The sequence below is a fragment of the Eucyclogobius newberryi genome, unplaced genomic scaffold (genome assembly GCF_026437365.1).
Source record: "Eucyclogobius newberryi isolate DKJ021-1_F unplaced genomic scaffold, fEucNew1.0.hap1 SCAF_242, whole genome shotgun sequence".
In the NCBI taxonomy this organism is placed as follows: Eukaryota; Metazoa; Chordata; class Actinopteri; order Gobiiformes; family Gobiidae; genus Eucyclogobius; species Eucyclogobius newberryi.
This window is the reverse complement of record NW_027315882.1, coordinates 900-8,689: the sequence shown is the minus strand read 5'-3', so window position 1 is coordinate 8,689 and position 7,790 is coordinate 900.

Here is a 7,790-nt window from a genome sequence, read left to right as displayed (position 1 = left end):
TTAAGATCGATACGTGGCTCTGAAGGACCTCTGAGGCCTGCAGTGTTTTGTATTCTTCAGGTGGGCCTCATTAGCATTACATAACATCAACAGCAAATTAATCCAAGTATATGTGGTCTATAATTGGTCTCTTGCTTGGTTTCTAAAGGCAACATTCTATAGTTATGTAGTGTTCAATTAAAAAACTAAATAGACTGCTTATTCACTGATTTTGAGGCAACGTTTGATAAATATTGCAGCATTATGCACAAAGTCACTCAAATCAATTATGCGTTTCAACACGTTTGGATTTTTCTTATGATTTTATATGAAAATGCTCCCCTTTATTCATATTCTGTTTCAGAGTGATGTCAAATTAATTCAATTCATTTTTGTAACGCCCAAAATCACAACAGTGGTTGTTTCGGAGGGCGACAGTGAAGAACGGAGTAAACAATGTCCAAATTAAGAAACGATCAATTCAAAACAATATGGTCTTTTTCTTCTTGAATGGTCCTAAAAGAGGGTTCCATAATAGTCTTCATCAACTACAAACTTCATTTACAAATCAAAATCAAAATTAAATTAAAGCCGCAAGCGGCATCCAACGGCCCTCGCGGGCCGCCGGCCTTCCGACTCTGCGCTTTCGACTTGATAAAGATGGCGCCCTTATTGTGTTGAATTAAAAAAGAACTTGACAGACGGCGACACATTGGACATGGCCAATCCAGTGCAAATGAACACAAGTGTCAGTCAAATTTGCTGCGCCGCCGCACAGAGACCGTAGCACTTAGAATATAAATATGGATAACTTTTGATGCCCCGCTTGTGTAGATGATATTTCCCAAAGTAAAGCTTGATCGAGCTATTGCCCACGGAGGAGTTTGTTAAAGTTTGAAGCGTAAAAATGTGGTGATTTGAGCAATTCAACGATTTTCCCATAAGGATATCATGGGATGTTTCTGTCATCGCTACGGTTACGCCGTACAAAATATGACTTTGGCTGTCATACTTTTATGATCAGGATGGCAAATTAGAATTTAGTGCAAAATGTCATGTTATTTGGAAAAACTTTATTGTTTATAGGCCACTCTGAAGGCCAAATAGTCCAAATTCTGGGTAAAGTTTGTGGCTCCGTCGCACAGAGACCGTAAATGTTATCCTTAAAATTTGGATAACTTTAGATGCCCCACTTGTCTAAAGGACGTACACCGATTTTGAGGTCGGTGGGCAAAACGCACTAGGAGGAGTTTGTTAAAGTGTAAAACATAAAAATATGGTAATTTGAGAGATTTTGCTGTTTTCCCATTTGTGACATATATTTGCGGGTCAGCCACACAGAGACCGTAGCACTTAGAATCAAAATATGGATAACTTTTGATGCCTCGCTTGTGTAGATGATTTTCCCCAAATATGAACTTGATCGGACAATCGCCCTAGGAGGAGTTCGTTAAAGTGTGAAGCGTAAAAATGTGGTCATTTTAGAGATTCCGCTGTTTTCCCATTTGTGACATATATTTGCGGGTCAGCCACACAGAGACCGTAGCACTTAGAATCAAAATATGGATAACTTTTGATGCCCCGCTTGTGTAGATGATTTTCCCCAAATATGAGTTTGATCAGACAATCGCCCTAGGAGGAGTTCGTTAAAGTGTGAAGCGTAAAAATGTGGTGATTTGAGCAATTTCGCGAATTTCCCATAAGGATATCATGGGATGTTTCTGTCATCGTTACGGTTACGCCGTACAAAATATGACTTTGACTCTCATACTTTTATGATCAGGATTGCAAATTAGAATTTTGTGCAAAATATAATGTCATTTGGAAAAACTCAAATAGTCAGAATTCAGGGAAAAGTTTGCGGCTCCGTCGCACAGAGACCGTAAAAGCTATCCTTAAAATTTGGATAACTTTAGATGCCCCACTTGTCTAGAGGACGTACACCGATTTTGAGGTTCGTGGGCAAAACGCACTAGGAGGACTTCGTTAAAGTGTAAAACATAAAAATGTGGATATTCGAGAGATTTTGTGGTTTTCCCATAGGGATAACATGGGAGGTTTATGTCATCGCTACGACTACGCCGTAAAAAATTAGGAATTTTTGTGATTGGCTTTTGTGATTGGGACGGCAAAGTAGAATTTTGGGTAAAGTTTAGACAATTTTGGTAAAACTAATTTTTGACCTTCAATGTTAATTTAAAGGTCACTCTGTAGGGGGCGCTATCGCGCCCATTTCAATTTTGTCAGCCTAAACTGGTCCAAACTAGAAAGTTTAACAACTGATTCAAATTTGGTCCTAATCGGACTGGTTTTGATCAAATGGGAACAATTTTTAGATCTGCAATATTCCAAAATAAGTTGTCCAACTTTGCGGCTGCGCCGCACACAGACCGTAAAAGGTATCTCAAAAAATTGGATAACTTTAGATGTCCCACTTGTCCAGAGGATGTACGCCGATTTTGAAGTCGGTGGGCAAAACGCCCTAGGAGGAGTTCGTCAAAGTTTGACGTAAACAAAATGGCTAACTCAGCTTGTTTTCATTTTCAAAGGAAGATGGCGGCCATAGGGTAAGTCTGGGGGCGTGGCCACAATAATATTTTTTTTTTGTCCTCACGAGAGGAATGCGTGTCCCGAATTTCGTAGCTTTACGACAAAGTTGACCTCGGGGCGTCTCCCATAGGCGCAATGTATTTTGACTTTTGTCGGTGGCGCTGTCGCGCCATTTTTTAACGAAAAAAAAAATGGCCCAGAAAAAATCAAATTTTTCGCCGATTCTGAATTTTGGGCAGAGTTTGGTGAGTTTTTGAGCATGTTCAGGGGGTCAAATTAGAGCTCAAAAAGCAGAAGAACAAGAAAAATAAAAATAAAAATAATAATATTTTTAGCAAAAACAATATAGCCGTTTCCACTATAACAACAAATTATACATCGTTTGAAAGCTCTAAGCCTTCCCCATGCCGCCATGGGGTGGAATCATCATTACGAGCGCTTACGCGCTCGTCACTCCCCATTCCGTCGGGATGCCCCGCCCACTCCCCATAGACTTCCATTGATTTGAGCAGATACAAGCATGGCCCATGCCTGCGGCATGGATTCTCGCGTACAGGACGATGCCAAGAGGGTTTTTGGAGGAATGCAGCGCTTCGCGCTGCTGTTGTCAACAATTTGTGAATGGGCTATGCCCATTCACAAATTGTTGACTATTTCTGTCATAGCAGGAGTAAGTATGCATGATCCATGCCTTCGGCATGGGCTAGTTCACTGTACTTGCCATGGGCGAAGGGGCACCGACAGTTGCAACGCTGCCTTCCGCAGCGTTGCGGGAGCAATAGGCCCTCCGCCCTGCTGGGGCTCGGGCCTAAAAAAAGAAAGAAAATGTTTTTGTAACATTAACCATTCTCCCATTACATTTGTCCGACTACACCACAAATGCATATTAATAATAGACATTTCACCCACTGTCAACACAACATGCAGGCATTCAGATTATTGTGGTGTTGTCTGAAACCCAGCGATACGCTTGTGACAGATTATACAACCGTAATACATGTAGCGCTAATGGGCCGTGCAATATTTAGCACGGTTTTGTCAAGTAAGCTTTTTCCCAGTTAGAGCAGATGCAAAGGTTAGGCTGCTAAATGGCTGTTTGTTAGCAGAGACAGTGATGGAGGAACACAAGATCACTTATATAACTCGGCACATTTACATTTAAAGTGCTGCAGGCTTTTTCTCCCTTTTAAAGTCAGTGGAAGTGAAGTCATTTTCGTTTTGAGCACCAAACAACCATTTTCCATTTAGCTGCACACCTCTTTGCTCAGTATAGCAGTCAGTGTTAGCGACACTGGTGTTTGCACTGAGGAGACTGCGGGCGGGGCCCTCAGTGCTCCAAGTGTTCCAAAGCACCACAAAGAACATCAAGTGTCTTCAATGAAAGAATGTCATGTTTTCCACAAATACATTATTATTTATTAATTGCTTTAGTAATAATAATCTTTTTTTTGCTTTTTTGTGTATAATCTGATTTATATATATATTTATTTAATGTATATATGTTTGATGTATATCTTGTTTAGATTTATATTTCATTTTCTACAAGGAAAAAAAGTAAGCAACAATATTTACACTTTTTTCACACATTTTCCTGTAAAACAATTGTGCTTAATAGATCAACATGTAAAAAAACACACATTACAGTTATCAAAAAGCTACAAAATATAGCACACAACATAATTTCAATGAAGTTGAACTGGTCGATGGAAAAGGAGGCCTTTCACTAGCAAGGACCACGCCACAACAATGGAATATGAGAGAATGTTTAATGATAATAGTGATGATGGATCGATGATGGATCGATGATGGCTCCATTAGAGTTGGCTGGGTATAAACTCAGGATGGGGGCTCCGTCTTAGCCCAGCTCAGCCGATTCAGAATCGAACCCCCAAAGATGATTTAAAATGAGCAAAGTTGATCTCAACCTCAAGATCGAAGAAGAGGAATGGGACGGTTGTCGAAGTTCGGTGCTGAGCGTCAGATTTTGGGACAGGAGGCCTCACAATTGAGGAGGAGAGCTCATGTGTCCTGTTGGCTGTCTAGTAGAGGTCGGTGTGTGTATGTGTAGACACCCAAGAGGTAGAGGTTGGAGGAGGAGGCGCTTGTGGAGCAGATGGCGTACGGGTGTGTGAGCGGCAGAGGGGGGACCTGCGTTGCTGAGGCCTCTAAGGAATGTGACTACAGGAGGATGCAACTGACTGAAAGTTCAGACTGGGAACAGGTCAGAATCTATAAGATAGCGGCTTGTGATCCTCGTTCAAACGAAGGCGCTCACTGACTGATTGTCTCTCAATCGAGAGAGCAGAGACAGCAAGAGGTGCTGGGATAGGCCTGTATAAATAGGACTTCTGGGTAATTAAAGGTGTGGTTAAAGAGTGGAGGCTTGGTTGCTGGAGGAGGAGTAGAAGATTGAGGCATGGTCCACCTCCTGAACCTCAGTCAATGATTCATCAACTACATTTATTTGGAATGGGAGGCCGTATTTTCAATATAATACTTAAACTATAAAACATAAATCAAAATCACTGATTATTTCAAATGAATATGCCCCCCCTTCAAATAAATGAAAAATATAAAAGTGGCATATTATAAAGGTATACCATGTAACTTTTCTGGTGAATTGTCCACCATATGCTTGTCTCCTGAAATGTTCCACACTGGTTCTTTAAAGGCCAAGTAACATGTTAAATCCACACCACACACAGTGGCACACATAGTGCACAAGGCTAAGATGCATTCATTTTCTATAACAATCAGCAGTTTTTCCAAATCCATTCCTTTTGGTAGTAAACACATTTGTATTTAGCTCTCTTGATGAAAGACGTATATTTGAAAAGCACAGGTGTGACGGCCCAAACAAAGCGACATCTGCACAGCTCGCACCTGACGACGGGTAGATCCGCGAGACGCCATGTGGGACAGAACTCACCGCCAGTGAGTCAACAGCAGTCTGCAGCCTTAGCCAACAGCTGTTAGCTTCAAACCATCAGGACTTTAACTCTCACACTGAGGGGAAACAACTGTTACCTAGCAACCGTATTGCAATTAGGGCCAAAAGTATACAATAATTAGGATTTGCTAAATCATTTTATTGATTATAACTGGGGGATGATAGAGGGATTCAGATTTAGAACTCAGCTCTACATGCGGTAAATTGCTATTTTTCTTTTTTTCTTTTCAAACTGTCACAAGCTCTAATATTTCATTGGACCACCTTCTCCAGCTCGTCCCAAACACTCACTGGGGTTCAGATCTGTAGTAGATTAGTTTCTACTTCTCCTCAGATGATTTCTCTGCTTGATGCTAATGATACCAATGACAGGATTTGTCCATTTTGACGAGAATTCACTCACTGCATGAGTTGGTTGAAACTTATGTTGCCGCTGAAGTACAGTCACCTTAAGTAATTATCCAATGGGCTCATACCCGTTTGCTCAGTTGGTGACATTTTTTTTTGGTCAGGTAATCCCACCAAACTAAGTAATTGTTATCAGAAAAACACAATATCTTGTTGACACTTTAAATGGAGTTAGTAGCCTGTGCAAACCCAACAATACTTCTTACAACCTCTTGAGTTGTAGGAACACAAATAAATTACACAAAAAGCCGCACCTTGGACTCTTCATAAGGATAAAATCACACGTCAAGGTATTTCGTTTATTTTTAAAAGTATTTTATGTTATTTTAATTTCAATTTCACTTAAAGTCATCCCTGAAATCATTCTATAGTTTGATCCTAAAACAGATACACATCTTTGCCTAACATTAGTTCTTAGTTTATTAAATTCAAATTAAAGTAAACCACTGAGGTTATAGTGACTATTTCATAATTTAAAGAAAGATAATTAACAAATAGTTTGTTAAAAATGATTCAAGACTAATGAAAATGTTGTCATTATAAAGTGTTACCCATTTCTTCCCCTCTAATTCTAAATATATAAAACATCTAAGTTCTTGTGACAGGCGAATAGACAAACACACTGTATTTTTAATATCTTGATATTTCAAACCTCGTTGCTCTTCCTCAGGCTCTTACGTAACAAAAGCCTCTCTGTATTCCATGTAGACCATAATGCTGCAACAGCTTGTATCTTCTTGGTTCACGTTTTCCTCCAGAACAACGAGTCTGGTAGGCTATTGTCATTTTGAAACATTTTGTTCTTTGCTGTCATGCACACTATGTTCTTTTAAGTCTGTGGTTGGAGAACAAACGGTATCGGCGGTCGTTTTTATGCAAGTACACAACATCATTTAATATTATAATTTCAGATAATGACTTTTAAGTATTCACAGTTTTGAAAGGAAAAAAAAACCCTGTCTGTCCCTGATAACAATGACATCTTTGTAATTCTACCAGTTATTGACTCAACAGTAAAAATTATTTTAGTTATTTTGTGCTGACAATGACTTTGAACTTTCTGCCAGTTTTTGTTTCATGTGAAGGTAAGTACGAACTTATTAATCACACGGGACAAAATGTCTGTATTTCAACAGAAATGATACAATTCTAACCAGCCCTCTACTTCAATTTCAAACAACACAATGTATATGATGAACAGATGAGAACATGGGAACAAGCAGGTGATCAAGTGGTCAAGTTACAGGTAAGAGCTGTGGAGAAGCGACCCCGCTCGGAGTTAGAATGCATGTATTTGAAGGTATTTCCAAGCAATAAAAACACCTGCAATTGACCAAAAGTACTTCAAAGCTATACTGTGGAACATTGGCAGACTTTGAAAGGTACAAAGTGCACCTTTAGGCGAATTTAAACCCATTAGAATATAGCATACAAATCTGGAGCATAATCTTCCTTTTGTCTATAACTTCTGCTTCAGCACGCTCCCATACTTTGTATTATCTAATCTTCTGCCCTCAGGCTGTGTGCTGGTGTGCATGTGTGTAATGGGCTCTCATCTTGTATCCCTGTTGCTGCACGATGCTTTTCTGCCTCACCAGTTCAGTAATCCATCCAGAAATGGTTTGATCACCACAACATTTGCCTCTCCAGCCGTGCACAATGTTCCCAATGATACTGATATACAGGGCCAACGCAATAGATGTTTTGGTGGGTTTTTACTTGCACATAAACATAATAATGAAATATTTGAGGCTTTTTGAATGCTGAAAGGCGTATTAGCTCATGGGGACATTGTACTTTTGATCTATTGATATTATTTGAGAAAAATTCTTTAAAAAAATTGGCCCATGCGTTAACATCAAGTCATGAAAGCTGAGATTATATCCTCCTTTTATGGTTGTTC